The sequence below is a fragment of the Dryas octopetala genome, chromosome 6, assembly GCF_963921425.1.
Source record: "Dryas octopetala chromosome 6, drDryOcto1.1, whole genome shotgun sequence".
Taxonomy (NCBI): domain Eukaryota; kingdom Viridiplantae; phylum Streptophyta; class Magnoliopsida; order Rosales; family Rosaceae; genus Dryas; species Dryas octopetala.
This window is the reverse complement of record NC_141371.1, coordinates 21,109,693-21,119,575: the sequence shown is the minus strand read 5'-3', so window position 1 is coordinate 21,119,575 and position 9,883 is coordinate 21,109,693.

Below are 9,883 nucleotides of genomic sequence, written 5' to 3'. Positions count from 1 at the left end.
CAGCTCGTGCTTTCACTCCTTGAACTTATTACTCTAACATATATATATATATCATCCAAATACTTTAATGTGTTGGCATCCTCCCACACCTTAAAGTTTACCTAAAAAGAATAAATATTATGTTGTTAGGATTAATCAAATTCATAAATTTGTATTAATCGAACTATACTCATTGAGATTAAGGTCCTGATTCTCTCTTTTGGGCGGGATCAACATCTTTCCATTTGGCTGTAATCATGAGGCAGTGATCACGAATAAACGCCCCAACATTGTGCACGAACATACTGTGGGTCTCTGGGTCGGCCGGTCATCGTTGACCATCCGCGCACATAATGGTAATCGTCGTCTTCGTCGTACGTGTGATTTTTGACGATTTCAACCCTCTACATGGCCCCCTCGTCGCTTTGCTACCTACAAAAGCAAATATAACAATTATAATCACTTTAATCTTAGAACCTCTAAATACAGTTGAATCTAAACACAATCGGTATGAACATTTCTCTTGCCTTGTTCGGGTTGCGACGATGATAAGTTGGTTGCATCATTGACCTAACCACGTCTGCTGTGGGCTCGGCGAGCCCTCTGTGGCACAGGAGCTGACCCAATACTTGAGTCAGGCATCGACGGTAGAATGGGGTTTGAGGCAACCTCGAGCTTGACCTTGACCTTGGGCTAGTCCTAGACAGATTGCGTAGACATAGATCCTTGTGCTCTCATTATCATCATGGGATACATCTACATAATTCAATAAATATTTATATTAGTAAAAAATATATTAATTACCATTTAAATATATGAACTTAAGAGATATAAATAACAAATCAAAGTAATGACTTACTAATCTGAATCATTATTATTATCACTAGAAATACTAATTTCTTCATTGTCTGAGGTACTTAAATACACCACTTGATCATCATCATCGATACCGGCCATCACCATCGTTACCATCATCATCATCATCATCGATCAAATCATCAACATCAATTCACATAAGAGGTCTGAGATCAATTGTTACGGCATCAATCTCAGTAGGAGGAACGTCATGAATCTCGACTTGGTGTATGATATCATCATTGTTGTGAGCGACGCATGAGTTAGGGGTGTTCGAAGATGAATCCTCTTGGTAGGCCTTGTCATCCTAATTTTCCTTTTCTGAAATATCTCATATGTTTCGATTATGAATCTTTTGAACTATTTTCAACCCTCACCTGCCTTAGGATCATCTAAATAAAATACTGGTGTCGCTATGGCAGCAAGAATATAGGGATCATCCTCATACTACCGAGTGTTTGTGTTCACAGATATTAAGTCATAATCGCGCTTAATATTTAGCGGGTAAATATTAAACCAATCACACTTAAATAACACAACTTCATAGCGTTCTTTGTACAATACTTGATGTACACTCGTCAGCTTTTTATAGAAATTCATTGTGGTAGTGTTGCAGTTCCCCGACACACAAACCCTACTATTTTGAATGATCAAATTATCACCTGGTTCCGCAACCAAAAACTTAACTCCATTTACAATATATCCAGAGTATGTTTCAACCTTAAGAACGCCAGTCGCCAAAGCCATTAACTCTTTGTTGTACAAGGGAAAATGATCATCTTTCAACTTTTGCATTTGTTAAAGGACAATATAATTATTGATATTACCAAAACGATTACAAACAATCATGCATATTAATAAACATATACATTAATCACTTACATGTGTCTTAAACCATTATGGAAACAATTCTTTGTGCTTTTCTTCTAGCTTCGAAGGATAGTCGTGCTTCATCAGTTCCTCATGTTCTTCGAGCAATAATACAACTTCGTCGTAATTATTAAGTATCAACCAATGCATTACCTTCATGTCGGCTTTCGAGACCTCATATGTATGGGCGCCAAAATGTCGTGTGGGTTGAGCTAGAAAATATAGAAAGTGTCTCATTTCTGATACCACCGTAGTCGTTGCGATCGAGCCTATTGAATGATGTCTCAACATTATGGAGATACATTGCACAATAAGTGAGAGATTCATTGTCAATGTATTCCTCCGCTATGGAGCCTTTAGGCCATGCCCTGTTCAGGACGTACCTTTTGTACATGCCCAGCATTTTGCAATATGCAAGTACATAGTAAGACAAATTTTTTTAATTAAAAAGTAAACTAAACTTAAAGAATATTAACATAAGGATTTAGGAAGTGTTACCTTTCTATTGGGTACATCCACCGATAACTGACTGGGCCAGCAAAAGTTGCCTCACACGAAAAATATATCAGCAAGTGAATCATTATATTAAAAAAGACCGGTGGAAAAATTTGCTTGAATTTGCACAGGATATACACAATCTCATCCTTCAACATCTCCACATCTGACACACACAACGACTTGGCGAAAGAAATTCGACAAAGTAATAATCGGTTCAACAACCTTTTCGGGAAAAACCCCCTAAATATCGACCGGGATAAGTCGTTGTAATAACACATGACAATCGTGAGTCTTCAGTCCCGATATTTTGCCCGGGTCGATTTTCACATTTCGTGAGATATTAGCCGCGTATCCATCCGAAAATTTGACAGATGCAAGAAACTTTAAAAAATTCTTTCTTAGCCCCGGGCTTCATTGCAAAGAATGGATGATTCTTTCGAATTTTGTCACCCTTCTTCTCTAACCACAAATGTCTTTATATGTCCATTTCTTGCAAACCTTGTCGAGCCTTAATGGTGTCCTTTGATTTTCCCTCGATGCATAAAATTGTCCCCTCGATGCCTAATTGAGATATTGAAGTGGCCTCGGCATATTTCTTTGCTTGTTATCGGGGTGTTTGCCAATCCGACCAAATTCTATGTTGTTCAATTGACTCAAGATTTCATCCTGTAAGTTCTTTAGGTCTCCCTCTCATCTATGTTTTTTCATCAAAAGAGTCTGTTTCTATACGCCTATCATGACTATCCGACAACCATCGTCGGTGGCCCATATAACATATTTTCCCACTGTGTCAAGCAGCTGTCGTATCCTACATACAAACCAGACATGCCCTATAACTCTTTGTGCTGTAGCCTGACAAATTCTCATAAGCTGGAAAATCATTAATTGTCCACATGATTGCTGCATGCAAGGTAAACATTTTGTCAATCGACTTATCATATGTCAACACACTGTTTTGCTACAAGTCTTTCAACTCTTCAATCAACAGCTGCAAATACACATCGATCTCCTTGTCAGGAGATTGCGGCCTCGTAATTAATAGCGACATCATTGTAAATTCCTTTTCCATGCACCTCCAAGGAGGCAGATTATAAGGAACCACAACGACCAGACAAGTGTTGTGGGATGTGCTCATATTCCCATATGGATTAAATCCATATGACGCGAGTCCTATTCTAAAATTTAGAGGTTTTGCTGCAAAATCGGGATACATTTTATCAAATTATTTTCATGCGCTTCCATCTGCAGGATGTTTCATCACATCGTCATCAACCCGCTTATCCTTGTGTCATCTCATGTCACTAGCAGTATGTGTTTACATATACAATCATTGCAATCTTGGCTTGAGGAGAAAATAACGCAACACCTTTCTCGGAATGTTTTTCTTACCATGTCTAGACTTCTTATGATATCTCGACTCATTGCACACAGAGCATTTATCCCTTCCTTCGTTTTCTGTGTAAAACAATGCACAATCATTCTTGCAGGCGTGAATTTTTTCATACCCAACCCAAGATCTTTCAACACCTTATTCGCCTGATAATGAGTTTCAGGTATATGATTGTTCTTTGGAAGCATCTGTTTCAAAATCCTCATTAATTGATCATAACTTTGATTCGAATGTTAATTTAGAACTTTCCAATGCATCAACTCCACAACGGCAGTTAGCACCAAAAACACTTCACAACCAGGGTACAATTCACGCTGGGCTTGATTCAACAATCTCTCATACTTATCAAACTCTTCTCTTTGGACTTCGGGAAACCCATCATGTTCATCCATACTATCGCTCTCTGTATCATCATCATTGACTTCGTGATTGAGCGATGCATCAACAGATTTCGTAGGTTGCTTCCTTTTCTGGGCATCCGAGGAAGTCGAAGCAGCCACCATCGATTCACCATGATGATACCATGTCGTATAATTGTCTGACATCCCATTGTCTAACAAATGACATTAATTGTACTTCATGTAACGTATTCGAGTAACCGTTGTTACATTTCCGGCACGGACACTTTACAAGACCCCGAGCATTGACATGTTTCTGTGCAACTTTAATAAACGGCTCAATCCATCTAAATATTCTTCACTAACACGATTCGGATTATGTATCCACTGTCGATCCATAATGCACGTTTCCATATTATATGACAATTAGACAAAAGATGCGTCGCTCTTCTCGTCTCCTTATGCCTCCGGTAAGAACCCTATCTCATTCAAGAATGCATAATTATGTGTTGTGGTTAGTGGTTCGTGGTTCGTGGTTCGCGTGACTTGGATTCGATCAGGGAAAATTTCGGCAACATCTCCCTATGGTTCTCCAAGTGCACGACGTAGATATTAAAAATCAATATCTAGTATGCACTCGAAGAACATTAGGAGACGCCACCAAAATTCCCTTGATCAAAACCTCGTTATGTGAACCGCTAACAACAACACATAATTATGCACTCCCAAACTGTCCATAGATAAATTGGACAATTTAAGAATCAATATTGGAGCGCAGTCACGCATTGCGTCCATGCACGTCCAACAGAATCTCGAACGGGTCTAAGGTGTATTCAAGTTGAACGCATTGGTCGGAGTTATTCACTGATAACTTCGCACAACTAGTTTAATATATAGATATCTAAATAAATATCAAGAGATCTCCGGGAATTACTCAAGAATATTTATATTTCTAGCCCCAAGAATATATATTTAATAAATAAATGTAATTTCAAAATACACCTAAGTTTTACAATTTAACTAAATTTAAAATACAAACTAAATTATAAAATTTATAATAAATAATTAATTAATCTAATTTTACAATTTAATAATTAAACTAATGAGAACATTAAATAAAATGTCAAAATGTCAAACTAATTAACATAATAAATTTTACCTCGAAACTCCGAAATTTGTCAAATCAAATTTTCCTCGCACGAGAATATTCCTACAAAGCAATCAAGGAAATTAAAAACCAACAAAATATAATAGCTAATAAAAAACATAAAACCCACAAAAAAAAATCCACAAAATAAATTAATTACCAAAAAAAGCACAAAATCCACAAGCCTGCAAATCCCCAATAAATATAATCCACAATCCTACAAATGCAAAATTCACAATATTAAAAACCAAAAAAATAGAAAATCCACATAAAAAAAAAAGAAAAAAAATACCAATTAATAATATGGGTTTCAGGTGGGATTTCTTGGTGGGTTTTCTGGGTGAGATTTCTGGGTTTTGGGGTGACCGAGGTGGGTTTCGTGAGAGAGAAAGGGAGGAGGAGATCGGGAGGAGGGTGGGGTGGGTTTCGTGAGAGAGAAAGAGAAGAGGAGATCGGGAGGTGGGGTGGGGTGGGTTTCAGTGAGAGAGAAAGAGAGGAGGAGATCAGAGAGGTGGGGTGGGGTGGGTTCCGATGAGAGAGAAAGAGAGGAGGGTGCTCGAAGAGGGGGGTGGCTGGGTTTCGATTAGAGAGATCAGAGATGGAGATCGAGAGGGTGGCTAGGAAATGAGAGATGGAGAGAAATGAGAAGATGAGTGTTCAGAAACAGCAAAAAAGAAGGAAAAAAGGGATTAAATCCCGAACACTTTAGGTGACGAAGACATTGCGTCACCTAAAGTCTATTTATGCGACGAATTGCTCATGTTGTCGCCTAAAGAGGCTTTAGGAGACGAAATGTTTTCGTCGCCTAAAGTGTGAAATTTTAGGTCGCCATTAAGCCCCGCCAAAATTTCACACTTTAGGCGATGACACATTTCGTCGCCTAAAGCCTCTTTAAGCGATGAACCTGCTCATTTTGTTGCCTAAAGTGATTAAAATAATAGCGTCCATTGCTTCAAGCTCTAATACCTAACTTCTACATTTCTGATTGGGGTCATTTTTTGTATGGATGATCTCTGAGTGGTGTACTAAAAAATGAACTGTTTGGATCGTTGAAAACACGATCGAGCTGTGAGCTTCCACATATAAATGAAAGGTTTTGACACTTGAAGAATAAAATTCTAATAACTCTTTCGTTCGAACCTTGTCGTAATGATAATTGTGAGGACCACAACGTGATTTCAACGATCAGAGCCGTTCATGTTCTATGTTCATACTCAAACATCATCCTTGTGAAAGTTGGCCTAATCGGAATTCATCTAGCTGTTTGATTATCATTATGAAAGCCACGATTGTTCATACACCCTAAACCTTAAACCTAATTTTTACATCTCCGATTGAGATAATTTTTTGTATGGATGATCTTTCAGTGGAGGAATAAAAAATGAACGATTCGGATCGTTGAAAAAAAAGTAGAGATATGAGCTTCTACATATAAATAAACTTGAAGAGTACAATTGTATTAACTATTTTGTTGAAACCTTGTTGTTCCAACAATCATGAATACCACAATGTGATTTCAACGATCGAAGTCGTTCATTTTTTATGCTCATAATCAAAGATCATCCTTGCAAAAAATTGGCCAAATCAGAATTCATCTACTTGTTTGATTGGTATTAGAAAATTAACGATCGTTCATAAGTTCGATCACCGTTACCTAACTTCTACATCTTCGATTGAGCTAATTTTTGCATGAAGGATCTTTAAGTCTGGGGCTAAAAAATGAATGGTTCGGATCGTTGGAAACAAGATCGCATCGTATGCTATTACATACATAAATATGTACACAAATAGCACTGGGACTTTGGGCGACGAAGTATAAGATTTCGTCGCCTAAGGAGTCTTTGGGCGAAGAAGTATATTCATCACCCAAAGCCCCCTTAGGCGACGAAGATAAGATTTCATCGCTGAAGAAAGCTTTGGGTGACGAATCCTAATATTTGTCGCCTAAAGTATGGCCTATTCATCATTTTAGCGCATGATCTTAGGCGACGATATTTTCCGTCACCCAAAGTAGATTCTTTGGGCGACGAAGTAGATCCTTTGGGCGACGAAGTAGATTCAACACCCAAAGTCTCATTAGGCGACGAATTAGGGATTTCGTCACATAATGAGACTTTGGGTGACGTAGATTCGTCGCCTAAAGCATGGCATATGAATCATTTTGCGCATGACCTTAGGCGACAATATTTTTTAGTCGCCCAAAGTCACCTTAGGCGACAAACCTAAATTTTCGTCGCCTAAAGTCACCTTAGGCGACGAAATTTGTTGTTGCTCAAACATGTATGCGTTTAGGCGACACAAATGCAAATTCGTCGCTTCAAGTGTCTTTAGGTGATGAATTTATGCAAATTCCTCCCCCTAGCCCCAGCTTCGTCGCACACCCATCTCCCAACCCCAGCCCCTCCCCTCCCCCACCCAGCCCTATCCCCTCCCCTTCCCGCCCCCACCCAGCCTTCCCCCAACCATCCCAGCTCGCCCCAGCCATCATCCCCCCTCTCCCTGCCCGACCCACCCCCAGTCTCGTCGCCCCTTTCTCCACCTTACCCAACCCCAACCCCAACCCAGCCCCCTCACCCCTTACCCAAACCCCAGACCCTCCCTCTGCCCAACTCCCCCCAATTTGTTTTTTTTTTTTTAAATTTTAAAAAGTTTTAATTTTTTTTTAAAAAATTTTATTCAAAAGTTTTTAAAAATATTATTATTTTTTAAAATTTGAAGAAAAAGACGAAAATACCTCTGTCACGTTAGCAGATAACGGGTTATTTGACAGAAAAACTAACAGAGGTACTATTTTGACACAAAATGAAAATTGAGGTACTTTTTTGCAATTTTTCAAAGTTGGGGTACTAAGTTGAAACAACATGTAAAGATGAGGTATTAAATTGTAATTTGATCTTATTTTTTTTGTAGTGGTGTGTTTGCATAAGTATGGGAACATAAATTAATACGTACCTTGCATTTCTCACAAAGAAGTGGATCCGAATACCAAGTTTAATCAACTACCACATCAGAGGCTAGAGGTTTTCCACAAATTATTACTGAAGCCATAGAAGATGTTAAAATCACTCCTAATAGTAGTAAATTTTACGCATGATTTTGAAACATTAAGTGCTCCCTTCACTGTAGGGTCCATTAATTTTGCTTGAGATTTAGAGACAATAAGAATCGTTGCAGTTTTTACATAACAATTTTGAGATTACATTGCTTCTCTAAACATATGCAAACACACACACACACACGATCCTGTAAAGAGGGAAATAGAATTTGCATTGCCTAATATAGAAAACTATGCTTATATGATCAAATTTCCACCAAGTTAATTAGTGATGGGTCTGCAATTTGGGGTGGGGAGTTTGGGTGTAGGTAGTTTTTTTTTTTAACGTTTTTTTTTTTTAAATTTGATTTGAATGGCCATCCATACAATTAGGCTTCTGTTAATAAACTAACAAAAAATTGTAATAGGTACTTTTTTTTTTTGGCCAGGGTAATAGGTACTTATTAGACACAAATAGAAGTTTGGATACTCAATTGAGATAAATAAAAGATTGGGTATCATGTTGGGACACAAGTAAAAGTTTAGGTACCAAAAATGAAGAAAAGGGAAATTTTATGAATAGGACATAGACTTTGGTGTATATTGCATTGGAGGATATATATTTCGGATTGTGTCATTGGACAACAAAAACTTTCATTTTGTATTATTGTGGGACAATTCGTCACTTTTGTTAGAAAATATGTCTAAATGAGGGATAAATTGGTCATTTCATATTAAATAAAACTTTAATTCTATTTCTAACTTACAAAGGATTAAAACAAAAACTAAAAATATATTAAAAAATATTATAAATAAATAAATAATTATAGATAATTAGGGTGCACTCCTTCGTCAACTTAATTGGGATTTATTGATTCTACCATTACAACTTTTGAAAATTTGATTCAACTCTTTTGGATACTTTTGGTACGTGTCCATGTCAGCTAATTGACATTTATTAGTGTACATGTCACCATTTTTAATTGTTTTGTATGTATTAAATATTTGTTACTTATCACCTATAAATGAATTGACAAATTGTTCGAATAAAAATATGTGTACGTTATTTTCTATGTATTGTAGAATTTAAAAGGGTGCATTATTTTTGGTTGACTTTCAACTAGGGGTGGTTCACACGGTTCGGTTCGGCTCGATTTTAGGGCTGAACCGCAAACCAAACCTATTACAAGGAATCAGTTTGGTTCCACCAGTAAAATTATTCACAACCGAACCGAACCAAACATAGCTAAATCTTATCGGTTCAGTTCGGTCGATTCAATCAGGTTAGCTAGGCTAGCACTTGTTTTTTTTGTCTTTCTATTTTAACATTTAGAGTCCAAATGTCCAAAAATTTGAAAATCTCAATTTTTGAAGCCTAGAACATCCTAAACTATTGATGAAAGTTCAATGCATCAACTAAGAATTTAATGAAACTATAAATACATTACGATTACAGTCCAAAAGATAAAAATAAAATAGAAAAGCAACATGAAATCAAATTTAATATTACCGTCCAAAAGAAAAAAAAAAAAAAAAGCATGAAATCAAAGTTAACATTACAGTCCAAATTCTGAAAGTAAGACCAAAATGAAATTATGAAATCAAATCAAAGTTCTAGTGTTCTACTCCATTTGGCAGCACCACCTCCCCTCTTTCATACTGACAAAATATGCAAATAAGATTAAATTGGTCAATGAAAATTATGAAATCAACATTTTCTAATCTAACTAAATATCTAATTATACATTATACATACCACACAATAAGTCAAG